This window comes from Ascaphus truei, chromosome 3 (assembly GCF_040206685.1).
Source record: "Ascaphus truei isolate aAscTru1 chromosome 3, aAscTru1.hap1, whole genome shotgun sequence".
NCBI classification, from domain to species: domain Eukaryota; kingdom Metazoa; phylum Chordata; class Amphibia; order Anura; family Ascaphidae; genus Ascaphus; species Ascaphus truei.
Window position 1 is genome coordinate 343,231,416 of NC_134485.1, and position 14,328 is coordinate 343,245,743.

General features: G+C 41.2%; 1 protein-coding gene across 4 annotated transcripts in view; it reads left to right on the forward strand.

Moving 5' to 3' along the window:
- PPP1R1A (protein phosphatase 1 regulatory inhibitor subunit 1A) overlaps positions 1-3,823 on the forward strand; it is a 138,955-nt gene extending 135,132 nt beyond the window's left edge. For all 4 annotated transcript variants that reach the window (XM_075591711.1, XM_075591710.1, XM_075591712.1 and 1 more), the window contains exon 7: positions 765-3,823. The gene's annotated coding sequence lies outside the window, so the exon portion shown is untranslated. The remainder of the gene's footprint in view (positions 1-764) is intronic.
- The last annotated feature ends 10,505 nt before the right edge of the window (positions 3,824-14,328 follow it).

The following is a 14,328-nucleotide window of genomic DNA, read 5'->3' on the forward strand; positions in this document are numbered from 1 at the left end:
TGGCGCTGATTGGCTGAGGAGGTCACGTGACCCCTCAGAACTCCTCAAACTCAATTTAATCTGTCTCGGCCAGCGTCCGCAAATGTGCGTGCTCAATCACGGGCGCGCGTTCGCGCTGTGTGAGCATGGCCGGACAGATTTAAATTAATTGGCGTGGTCAGCGGCAGCACGGACACAGCCTAAATAATCTTTAGTTGGGAGACATCAGATTTCTACTGCTATTAAATAAGAAGAATCCAGAGCTCTCCCTATTGAATATCAATATAGTGCAACCCTTCCCAACTTTGTCTGAATGAACCCCGTTATTAAATTGTGGTGCCACGAGTTGACGTGATACTAGGAAGTATTGAATACCACAACTTGTATTTTTTTTTTTTACACATGCACAGTTCTACTTCTGTTTTAATTAGAGATTAATTTAAATAAAGGCTCTTTACTTTCTGCATTCATAACTATCACCATTGTGGTGACCGACATAAAATGAAGTCAAGATCATTGCACAATAGTTTAACAAGTTTAAAATGTCTTAAAATCAGACACAGAACCAGTGTTGTTAAGGCATTCCAACCACTGCTGTACCAGGGCTCATTTGTACAAGCTGCACATTCTATGACCATTTTACATGATATTACTCCATATAGTACATATAGTACATATATATGTACTATATATGTACTGTAGAAGGTGCATCACATTATATTATATTGCTGCCTTTTAAGCATTCTTGCTGACACACCAATTGTTTTTTTTTTTTCTTACAACAGGTGTAACTGGAGCCAAGAAGTGAATTCACCCCCCACAATGAGGGTGAAACACAGCACATAAAAGATCATACAGAGCCCTCCTTTGGAAATGACGATCCTTTGTAACCTCTGCTGCTGAGGGGAGTCCTGAGTTTAGAGCAAGAAATTGCAGGCCACTTTAGGAGTAAAGGCGTTAAAGAAAACCTTGCTTTCTGTCTATTACATCTGTTTACATCTGTATGTTTTAAGATGTTGGGAAATGTGTATCTATCTATAAACAAAAACTCTAAAAGGGGTGCTATGGCTGGCATTTTGCTGAGCTTTGTTACCCCTCTAGGAGAGAAGGGGTCGAGTTACTTTTGTTGGCAGAATAAAACCATGTTGTGTATTTAGATTTTACTCAGATGACAAAGAAACAATAAGGGTTCATGCTGTTAAGATCTAACCCAAAGAATCTGCTGTGTATTGTGACACAGTCGTGGGTCTTTGATCCAACACTAACAAAAAACCTGCACTGTGAGTTATTCACCATCACATTTAACACTATAAAAACAAGCAGACTATAAAGAAGTGTCTGCATACTTGTGAGTAGAAGTTGGTAGGCCAATAAACGGAGTGCTTAACTAGATGTGTCCTCTCTTTACCATATACAATGCATTATAAAGTTATTATTAGTAATAAAGGGGAGATAACTTTACGTAGGTTCCGCTATTCTGTTGCAGCATCTTCCATGCTGGGAACAGTGCTGCAAGCCTCATTTTCTAACATAAAGTGTATTTCTCAATGTAAATGTATCAAGCAGTTTTCCCCTTTTTTACGTTCATTACTGGTCCAGAGGGCACAGATTATAAAGCTAGAAATGCAATCACTTTGTTCCCTTTTGTCTACCCCAAAAATATCACTATCATATAACTAACAATGTTAAATAAATCTGCATCGGATGGAAGATACGTGTTACATCTGACACAGCCACGTGGGAAAACCATTCAAGTGTACTGTACCTAGACACATTTCTTAGGTCCTTGATATGTACCCACTTATTCAATGTGGTGAGAAGATATTAAGCAACATTCAGTGACCCCTTTCAATGAAGTGAAAATAAATGCATTGTTAACTTTACTCCTGTCCTCAGCAACAGAACATAAAGTGGGCTATGTATAAAGCGTCGCTATGACTATGTCGTAAAAGTGACGTACAGAAGAATAGGAAGTTAGTGCATCTCTGTGTGTCAATGTATGAAAACTATTTTTACTTGTTGTGCGAGGCGTGCACCAATTTCTCTTCCACAAATAAAAACACGATGCTGTGGGGTTGAGTTAGAGACGGGCTTTGGATATTGTCTGTGGTGCACATATGTATATTATATGTAATGATAAACTTCAAGTAGTGTATGCATCACTTTTGTGCTCAATAAATGTGTGAAAATTGTTCAACTATTTCTTGGTGTGAAAGACAAATAGTAAGTAGATGCAACCCCTTCTTAATGCATTCATATGTATGAACAAGATGCTCAAAAACAAATGCAAATGGGAGAATTTTTATTCTTTATACATAGCCCATTCCTTTTCCTCCTTGAGTTATTCTGGGTAACTGAATATATGGAGGACCAGCATAACTAATCATCGCGAAGCTTTAGTGCAAGACTTCTTCACATCACTGGGAATTGAGATGCATAAAAGCTTAGCACCTATTTGTTAATCTCGTCCTCAATGTCATGTTTGCCACACTAATGTTATTGGATTTACAATAATAAATCCCTCCTCTATGCGACCTTCTCTCTTCTTGCTCTGCTACAAAATAGTTTCTTGTTTTAATATATTACTCTCCTAAATGCAAACATTTATTTAAAGGGAAATATAAATATCTGGTGTGATTATAAATTTTCATACACAAACTCTTTGGCCAAAGCATTACAAGCCTGCAGCCAGGTCACGGCATGATCACTTCTCAGGTCCAAGCACTAACTGTGAGTATTCTCAATGTACCTCTGTAATGGAGGGAGAAAATTCTCAATGGACCAGTTTTCCACAAGTGCATTAAAAAACACAGTGTTAAGACCTGCCGATATAGATATATATATATATAGTCATATAGCCAGCTGCATTGAATCTCAACCACCCCAGTGTACATCTGCGTTGCCCCAAAGGCGGACAGCGTGATGGGGCTCCCCAAGAGCTGCTCCCCTCTGCACATGACCAGCGTGCTAAGGGTTAGCATTTGCTTGTACATTGTGGAACGTCAACCCCACCCACTGGAATGTTAATGAGCCAAGAGGACACAAAGAACTGTTTGTTCACAGCTGCATTGAATCTCAACCACCCCAGTGTACATCTGCATTGCCCCAAAGGCAGACAGTCTTTGGCGCAGCCAAAGGGTGTTCGCTGATGTTTGGTGATGTTAACGTGATGTTAAAGCTGCTCTATTTCAATCTGAAATTCACAAGCCCTTTATCCCCTGTACCCAATTTTCCAACTCTATCTGTCCATGAAATGTTCATGAATTGACTGTTTAACACTTTTCTTTTAATGTAACCATGTATTTTTTATAACTCTGTGCCCAGGAGATATTTGAAAACGAGAGGTAACTCTCAATGTATTACTTCCTGGTAAAACATTTTAATAAATAAAATAAAAGTCATGCCGTGATGTGGCTGCAGGCTTATAACACTTTGGCCAAAGAGTTTTACTGAATGACCGTTACTTATGAGAAGACATACAGATAAGTATTTAAGAATATCTTTTTTGTGATATTGCATGTAGCATTGGGATTTTCTGTCTTTTGTTGTATTAGAAGTTGTCACAATCGCTTAAAGAAAGTGCCGGACAGTACTATTGTTCTTTAATTAATAACCCCCTATGTCTCTTAAGGGAAATAAATCCTTCCTGACTCCAGTTACAGTATGCCAATCAGATTTATCTTCCTATGTTTTAACTTGATTTTTGCAGCATATCCCTGTACACCTTTACTGTCTAAAAAGGTGCCTTTTCTAAAAGATAGCTATTGTATCTGCCATCACGTTCTCCATGATTAGTTAATTTCCCATTTTCACTGCTCTTACTATAAAGAACCCTTTAATTTCCTGTTGGTTCTATGTCTTTTTTTATGGTGAAGTTCCCAAAACTGTACTTCATTTTCACAATGTGGTCTTACTAAGGATGTATACAGGTATATGTTCTGTTCCCTTCTAGCTACAGCTAAACCAAGTTTTATGCATGATAATATCCTGGTAGTCTTTGTAGCTATTTCCTGATGCTGAGCACAATTGCTAAGCCTGATATCTACAAGCACTTCTTAATCATTTTCAATCTAGTTTTGTCCCATTTAGTTTCCAGTTAGCTTGCTTATTACCACTTCCCAAATGCAAACCCATGTATTGATATACTGTATGTATTAAACCTCATCTGCCATTTACCTGCCCAGGCTACCTGTTTGGCAAAGTCCCTCAGCAGAGAAATTACATCCTGTTCCCATTTTACAGCCTTACACAATTTGGTGTCCTCAGCAAAATTGGAGACGTTGCTCACTGGAGTTCCAAACATGTTATAAAGCAGTGGTCCTCAATACTGAATCTTAATGTATTGCACTATCAGCTCTAGCAGAGCTTCAATCTGTATATGTTCCACGTATGACAACTCTGATGCCTACCCTTCAACCAGTTCTTAATCCAGGTGCAAATATTGGCAACCAGACCAATATTTTTTTATTTTGTTGACTAACCTCCTGTTTGGCACCATAACACAAGCCTGTGCAAAATCTAAATAGATCAGGTTAACTGCATTGTCATATTCTAGATTCCTTAAATAAATTAATAAGGACAGATAGGCATTAACTGTAGAAGCAGTTTGCTAATAATTTCAAAGATTGGATGAAGTACTTTATTGCAGAACAGCATATTATGATCAGAACAAGAAGAAAAGAGATTTGACATACAGTTTATAGATACAGTAGTGAGACATTATTTTTTAAACAAGTCCATTCATTCTCTGAAAAGGTGAATGTAGAGATTTAGACTTTAGAAAAAGTAATTATATTCTGTACCACATCGTACCTTTACACTTATCAGGATATCAAATATTTCATGTAGCCTGTTTATTTTAATATTATGTACCAGTAATGAGATTTCATAGACAGAGGGCTGTTATGTTGTATGATAAATTTGTATACACAAAATATGACACATTGTACTAGCACCTCACAGCAGGTATGGGTACATTGATCCCAAATGTACATGTAGCCCCATGTAAACAGCACAGGCTATACCTATCTCCCTTCTACTGTGGTAAGTCCTGTTAAGATCAGGCACCCGTAGTCTTCATGGGTTTTCCCCTTTCATAGCCCTGCCCTGAGTGGTATATGCAGGCCTGGACTCTGCTGCAGGCGTGAGCAAGAGGGGAGGTTCTGCTGACATCACGAGAGGTGGGGCTAGCTTTATATTTAGCAGCCAACTCCTGTAAGAGTTAGTGTTAGTATGCCAAGAGTCTGCAGTGGGACATGTCTGAGTAGTAAGTCCTGCGGATAGTTCCAAGGAGTTGGAGGAGACCGCGGTCTCACCGGCGCAGCCGTGCAGGAGCAGAGAGAGGAGTGGAGAGATCAGCCCCTTTAGTAGAGCTGATAGCGTTATAGACCTGGTGGACCAATGCCCCTCACCCCCCTGACGAAGCATCTGGCGAAACGCGTAGAGTTTGCAGTGAGGGAACAAGCTCTGAAGGACTGGCAGAATTCGGGCTAAGGTCTCTTCCTTTGGGAACTTCCGCCCTCAGCCGTGACGCGACAGCGGAAGTGACGCGACAGCTGTGACATACGCGGAAGAGAATCCTGAATGCTGTGAAGCTGCCTATACCTGCACCACCATACAACGAGCTGCGGTTCTCTCCTCCACCTGATTTGTACATGGCGAATGTGAGTGTAATATACTCGTGTTAATTGTCTGATTAATACATTATTGGAATAGTATGCACTATTGTGGCTTTTCTTCTTATCCATACATATCCGTGCCTTGAGGGATTTCCCTGTTACCATTCAAAGGGCTCCAGTCAGAGAGAGAAGGATCTCTGACACGTGATATTTTCTGCGATCTATGTGAGTTCAATTCTATAGATTACATCTATCAGCACAGTGTTTACCATCTGCACTATATATGTTATTCTCTTTTTTGCATATTTTGCTACACCTGCTTGCGCTCCTCCTCATCTCCAAGAAACAATCTGCCCCTCACCCCCCTGCCTGGGGTGATGGGGAGAATCCAAGCCCCACCGCGAGGATAACCTCGGAGGTGGGCCGCGGGGTATTGAAGCCCCAGCCCAGACCATCCTGTCGGAGGAGAGACTTGGAGGGAAGGAGAGGAGGAATTATCTGTGTGGAAGGAGAGCGGCGTAATTAGTACAGCTTGGCTGTTGTTGTTGCGGCTGCTGGACGCCACTACAATTGGGAGTTGCTGTTCTGCCAATAAAGAGACTATCCTTTGTACAAAAGACTGTGTGTGAGTTGGAAGCTATTACCCTGGGACCGAAGGGGTTCTTCTATACAGGTCGTGTCCCATATTCCTGGGAGTATAGAAGATGGAGGAGCTGCACCACTAAGAAAGCATGGAGGCTACCACCCCAGAAGCCCGTTCCTGGCTCCCCCATAACATCGCAGGAAGCTCAGGCTCTACTGTTCCTCACAGGTATGCACCACACCACATGTAATCTACCCTCATGCACCCTAGACATCACCGTAGAGTCTGGGGGAAGGGGGGAAGCAGGGTTACATACAGTAAGCTTGTACAATGCACTGAAAACATAATAAACATACAAAATTGTTTTAGTATCAAAATGGTAGGATTTAACTCTATCTGTGTACAACTATTACAACGTAATTAATTTGAAATTGCTTCAACTTTTCTCTGTTTTGTGCATACTTTTTTCCTTTTGTAATTATATAGAACTGTGTGTGTGTGTATTGTATTGTATGTCTTTATTTATATGCGCCATTAATGTACATAGCGCTTCATGTGTGTATAAATATACATATTTGTGCACAATGGAAACAGAAAGACGATGTTTTTAGATTAGAAAGTACTTTGTTGCTAACCTATTAAGGGCTCTTCATAGTGTTGTTTGATCTAATATTTCCCATACCCTCCTTGGCTTTGTGTTTTAATCTATAGTTGATGAGGTTATCACTGTAACCTTTAGACTGCAATTAACTCTATTTTGACCTGCCGGGACTTAATATTTTAAATGCTTATAACAAAAACAACAGATTTTTTTTTTTTTAAATAACAGTTTTGGAAAGGGCATGATGGGATATTAAAGTAAATAACAAATGAAACGCATGAAAGTGGCGATCAGCGCAGATGACTGCTTGAAGCCTTTCCAATAACAATTCTGAGCACACTAATGTTAATTATTAGACTTTTATTTCAGCATCCAGAAGATTATATTGTTTAAAAAATCTGGATCTCTTCTTAATACATGTGTGGTTTATTAAGGTCTCCATAGTATAACTGTTGTTGCTATTACTGGTATTTAAATGAGCACTCTTGCCAACACCTTATGTTTTTTTATTTTTTTATTATTTTAATAGGTTTGAAGCTGGTGGTGTTCGGAGTTGAACCATTTACTTCTGAACTCTGGATTTTAGCCCCAGGGACCCCCTACTTGCCGAAATACTTACCTCCATAGGTGCTGTCAGTATCTCTGCGCCGTTTAAAGCTTCCTTGTCACGTGGACCAATAGGACGTCACAAGTGATGATGTTGCGGCTTCCTATTGGCCCACAGGACTTTTAAACCGTCTTTTTGATCACCCAGCCGGGGCTCCTACCTGCAGCACCAACGGAGGTAAGTGTCTCGGGAAGCAGGGGGTCCCTGGAGCTGAAATCGGCGGGGTTCAGTTCCGGAAACCCCTTGCTCCAAACCTATTTTTTTTTAAAAAAATTTAAACACAAAAATAATTGCCTCTTTAAGTAGTTTCTGCTCTTCAGCACCCTTGGCACCCTTGCCATAAAAAAAGCAGGGGTGATGGAGGCACCATCTAGTGAGAAGGGCTAGTAAGACAACTATCAGAATCAGGGATAAAGAACTCGGGGGCCAGCTACCTTACCGGAGGAGAGAAGGAGGAGGGAGCAGGAGAGCTACAGTGTTATACACAAAGTGAAAGCTTTCCACAGGGATAGCATACTGTATCAAAAGGAAATCGATGAAAGGACATTTGTGACAGTTGAATCACTGAAGTGCATGGAGGAGGTGAACGCATTTCTGGTCTCCAAAAGTCCTGATAACTAATCCAAACTACAGTACATGTGGATGAGTGTGGGCGGACATCTACTATCCAGAAGAGCAAGCACTTGGCAACCAGACTGTGCCAAAGTGGGTCACCATGGGCCATGTCACAAGTATGTATTGGATGTAGCATTGGGCACCCCTGTCTTTTGTCTGTATACATTGGCCACGCTCAGTAGCAAACCGGATGCAACAGTTTGACAAGAAAAACAACTAAATACTTGCAATCATAATACAGTATATACAATAAATAACACATATATATCCATAAAAATATGTTATACTATTATAGAAAAAACAAATGCAATAATATTAAATTCATGTGATCCATATATTAAATTATTAACAATAAATGCACAGAGAAGATGGGCACAACAACAGATCACATTGGTCTAAATATGAGGTCGTGTAAAATATTGTGCATCTAAATATTTGTAGTTTATGAATGTTCTGAATTGCAATCTATTATAATCTTAAAATTATTATTTTGAAAATTATATTTATTAACATTAAAATTATTTGTAATGATACCCCCTGGCAAGTGGTAGTTAGCTAGTAGGAGGCAGACTAATTAATGAACATTACTAGTCATGTACGTCAGGAGCAGAGTTTACAAAGGAAGACTGATGAAGATGTCAAACTATAGTACTTGTGTCTAAGCATTCGTTGAAGCCACGAGGAACCAACATGCCCAACTGGTAAATCCAGAATGTTTCCCTTCTGCACAGGACCTTAAATCTATTGCCCTCTAACATGAGAGGCGAGATATATTCCAATCCCATGATAGCCAGTGACATAGGGTCCCTGTTATGCATGAGATTAAAATGTCTTTACACTCTATGAGAATTGTTTCCATTCACCCCGTTGTGTCTGTGTTCGAGGAAACGAGTGCTAAGTGACTGTAGTGCGACCCATATATTGTGGGCCACAACTGCACAAAAGCATATAAACAATATATGTACTAAGGCAATTAATATTACCTTTGACCTTGTGTTTACTACCTTTTTTGTGAGAGATGAAGCTGGATGCAGTAACTTCTTTCCTAGATACAGTATGACAGATGCTCTCTCAGGGCGTATAGGTCCTAAATGAGTATCACACCTCAGTATATTCCAATGTCTATTCAGGATCACCTGAACAGACCTAAATGATTGATTATAGGTAGTAATAAATGTAGGGACCTTGAGACCACTAGTAGTTAAACCTCCAGACAAATCACACTCTGAACGCCTTGTTTTTGTTCTTTTTGACCTAGATTTGGCGAGTTGTGTGTATCGATCTAAAGTTTTAACTTTGAATCAGCAACATGTTCCTGTTTGTAGCCCTTATCAATATGTTTTTTACTAATGACCTGAGATTGTAAGACAAAATCTCTCAAGAACAATTTCTTCTAATACGATGAAATTGAAGTACGGGGAAGTTATTCAGCCAGCTTGAAATGAGTCTTAGTCACTATATTCGGCTCTTGATCAGTAGATAATACAAGGTCCAAAAAGACTACAGAGCTAGAACTAATTTCAAATTTAAATTTCAAACCTAAATAGTTATCATCAAAGGAAACCAAAATGTTGTGTAAAACTGCCTCCTCACCTTCCCAAATAATAATGATATCACCTATGAAACGGTCATATTACACGAGGCCCGCCCTGATCCCAGCATGTTGTCACACAAATACAATACAATATATTTGACAACGTGGACCACCCTCTTCTCCTCTACATTCTCTATACTCTTAGTATTCATAACAAAGCTCTATCCTCGATCTCCTCTTACCTCTCCCATCGTACATTTAGTGTCTCTTCTGCTAACACCTCCTTCTCTTCGACAGATCTCTCTGTGGGGGTGCCGCAGGGTTTTGTCCTGGGACCTCTTCTCTTTTCTCTGTACCACTTTCTCTAGGTGACCTAATCACATCCCTTGGGTTTAACTATCACCTCAATGCTGATGGCACACAAATTTACTTTTCAACCCCTGACCTTACACCTGCTGTACAGACCAAAGTTTCTGAATGTCTCTGCGAAATCATCCTGGAAGGCCTTCCGCCGACTTAAACTTAACATGGCAAAAACAGAGCTCCTCATACTTCCTCCCAAACCTGGCCTTACTACCTCCTTCCACATTACTGTTGGAAGTACCATCATTCACCCAGTAGCCCAAGCACGCTGCTTGGGGGTCATACTCGACTCCTCTCTCACATTCTCCTCTCACATTCAAAACGTCTCTAAAACCTGTTGCTTTTTCCTCCGCAATATTACAAATATACGCCCTTTCCTCTATTGCTCGACTGCTAAAACTCTGACTCAGGCCCTCATTCTCTCCCATCTCGATTACTGTAACCTCCTTCTGTCCGGCCTTCCTGCCTCTCACCTGTCTCCTCTACAATCTATCCTAAACGCTGCTGCCAGAATCACTCTTCTTTTTCCTAAATCTGTCTCAGCATCTCCCCTGCTGAAATCACTCTCTGGCTTCCTATCAAATCACGCATCTCACACTCAATTCTCCTTCTCACTTTTAAAGCTTTACACTCTTCTGCTCCTCCTTACATCTAAGCCCTAATTTCTCGCTATGCACCACCCCGACTTTTGCGTTCTGCTCAAGGATGTGTTCTCTCTACCCTCTTTGTATCTAAAGCCCTCTCCCACCTTAAACCTTTCTCACTGACTGCCCCACACCTCTGGAATGCCCTTACCTTCAATACCCGACTAGCACTCTCTCTATCCACCTTTAAGAGCCACCTTAAGATACACTTGCTTAAAGAAGCATATGAGTAGCACCGTAGATACTACTAGACACATGATACATAAAGCTTGGCCCCCTGCAGAAGCACTTACCTGAATGCCCTCCTGTTGTCTCCATACATTCCTCCTACATAATAATTAGATTGTAAGCTCCGTGGAGCAGGGACTCCTCTTCCTAAATGTTACGTTTATGTCTGAAGCACTTATTCCCATGACCCGTTATTTATATTATTTGTTATTTATATGATTGTCATGTGTATTACTACTGTGAAGCGCTATGTACATTAATGGTGCTATATAAATAAAGACATACAATACAATATACCCTCGCCAAAATACAATACTCCCTCCCCGAAAATACAATACCCTCTCCCCCAAGATACAATACTTCTCCACACACGCAATACAATATTCCCTCCCACCTAACACACACACAATACAATACCCCACCCACACACAAAATACGACCCCCCACACAAAATACAATTATCTACACACAAAATACAATACACCCAACATAAAAAATACAATATTTCATCTCTAGGGTTGCCAGGTGGCTTGTCCAAAAATACTGGACACAATACTGGACCCCCACACTCCCCGAACACACATATAAAATACCCTCACGCGCCCGAATACATATAAAAAATACCTCCACACACCCCAAATACATATAAAAAATACGCCCACCCCCCCCCCCGAATACATATAAAAAAAATACCCCCACGGTCCCGAATACATATAAAAAATACCCCTGAATACATATAAAAAATACCCCCACCTCCCCAAATACACTAAAAAAATCCCCACCTCCCCAAATACATTTTAAAAATACCCCCACCTCCCCAAATACATATAAAATATACCCCCACCTCCCCAATACATAAATTATACCCTCATCATCAAGATCTCATCTCACCTCCCCAGGCTGGCCCACGTCACCATCTTATTCATCTTATTCCCCCCCCACATCATTAAAATCTTATTTCCTCCACCCCCCCCCCCATCATCATCCACCCTGGCTCCCCCATCATATCCCCACCCATATTGTGTCCTTACCTTTTTTCCTGCAGGACGCAGACATCACAGGACCTGTCTCTGGGCTGCTGAGGTGTTGGCTCCGCCCCCGCTGTACTCCGATTGCCTGTCCTCTCCTCCAGTCAGCACACGACTCATGAGTCCTCCAGTCCTGACTGCGCCCGGCCACCATCCGCTCCAGCCTCAGCTCCGGCTGCCTTCCATCCTCCCTCGCGTTTGTGCTTCTTTTCCTCCGCCGCCGCAAGTTATAATGGTAATTACCTCCAATTTTATGCCGGACAGGCATCGGAATTACCAGCCTGTCTGGGTGAAAACCGGACACCTGGCAACCCTACCCCTCTCACACACAAAATACAATACCCACCCACACACAAAAAATACAATCCCCCCCACACAAAATACCACACACACACAAAATATCACACACTCACCACACAAAGCACCACACACCCCAGCACACACAAAATACCACCCCCCCACACACATACCACATACCCCCCGACACACACCTCCTCTCCACAGAAAATACCACCCCCCAACAAAATATTACACATCCCAACCACACAAAATTCCCCCCCCCCCACCCACACACACCACACACACCACACACACCACACACACCACACACACCACACACACCTTTGAGGTGGTCTGAGGCTTCTGGTGCTTCGGCTCTCCCCAACTGCTTCAGGCCGCTCTCCCACACTGGGCTTTCCTCTCTGCGACACTGGGCCTCTCTCCAGCCAGTGCGCACTGGAAGCTGGGCTTGCCCGGAAGTCGCGCTTAGATTTTGGTGTGTATTGTCGGGAGAATGGCCCGACCTGGCATACAGGGGCCCGCAGCAACTGGGGAGAGCTGGAGCAGAGAGTCCTGTAACCAGAGGCCCAACTTCCACTGTCGGAGTAGAATTCAAAGAGGGTGTACTTTCTTTTTCACACAACTGTATATAGAGTATATACTGTAGGCAAGATGGGCTTAATGCATTTGTCAGAGTTTAAGGAAGCTACACCATGGTGTTATTTTAGACTGCATGATACACTCCATGTATAAAAGGCTGTCTCACATAACATGACTATCTTTGAGATTAAAATGGTTTAAGAATTAATGACAGCTTTGGGGATTATTGCCCTTTATAGCGTGAAACATCCATAATTTTTTTACAACAACAGTATAGGCACCTAAGACTGGTCACAGTAAGGTGGGAAATATCATGTTGTAAAATCAACCATTCTGTGGCTAACGAAATGCTTTTATTTGTGCGAGCTTTCGAGATACACTGATCTATTTTTCCGGCGGTGTTAAAATGAATAAAGCAAGTAGGGTTTCATTTAAAAACAGTGCATCCTGGAATGTTATCTGTGACTGAAACCTGACCCTCCACCCTGTGCAGTATGTGATTTATGATCTGAGGTGTTAAATAGTCCCTGAATGTTAGTGAAGTAAGAGTGTGTGGGTATGTGTGTGTATGTATGTATGTATGTAAATATAAATGTATAAAGCGCCCACAGTGTATACAGAGCTTTACAAAAGGTGTGTGTGGAGTGGGAGTGTATACGAATGGTGGGTAGGTGTGGAAATGTAAGAGGATGTTACATTACTAAAAGTATGTGTAGATACTATGTGGTCCCTATTGGTATATAGGGATGGAATTACATAGAGTATTTGTATGTGTAAGAGACAGCTGTGTGTGCAACAATATATAGCGCTGTATATATAGACATGGCCTTTAGCACTCATGAGATGAGATTTATCTTGTCCCAATAGTGACTCATGAAACTGTGGTCTTGGTTTAGGCCACTGTTAAGTGTCCCGAACAGTTGCATAAATTTGTATTCATGCAACCGTCTCTCTTTCAGTGTTCTAAGATTACCTTTGAGTATGGCCACCTTTAGTTCGTTCATCTTATTATTTATTTATAAAATATTTTACCAGGAAGTAATACATTGAGAGTTACCTCTCTTTTTCAAGTATGTCCTGGGCCTAGAGTTAAGATGACAAATAGTACATGGTTTCAAATGCAGTTACATAAGTGAACAGGGTATACATTATATACTAGACATAGCATTCACAGTTAGAGATAATATATATTATAGGTCTATGTAACGTTAAAGACCAGATTAAAATGTGAGACAGCTTTAGTTTTGAAAGAACTTAGCCTGGTGGTGGCTGTGAGAGTCTCTGGTAGATTGTTCCAGTTTTGAGGTGCACGGTAAGAGAAGGAGAGCGGCCGGATAATTTGCTGAACCTTGGGACCATGAACAGTTTTTTGGAGTCAGATCTCGGATGATATGTGCTGCATGTGGTAGGGGTGAGGAGCTTGTTCAGGTAGACAGGTAGCTTGCCCAGAAAGTATTTGAAGGCAAGACAGGAAAGATGAACTTTGCACCTAGATTCAAGTAATGATCAATCTAGTTCTTTGAGCATTTCACAGTGATGTGTATTGTAGTTGCATTGGAGAACAAAACGGCATATTAAATTGTAGAGGGTATCAAGTTTGCTAAGGTGGGTTTGGAGTGCCGAGCCATATACTATGTCCCCATATGGCC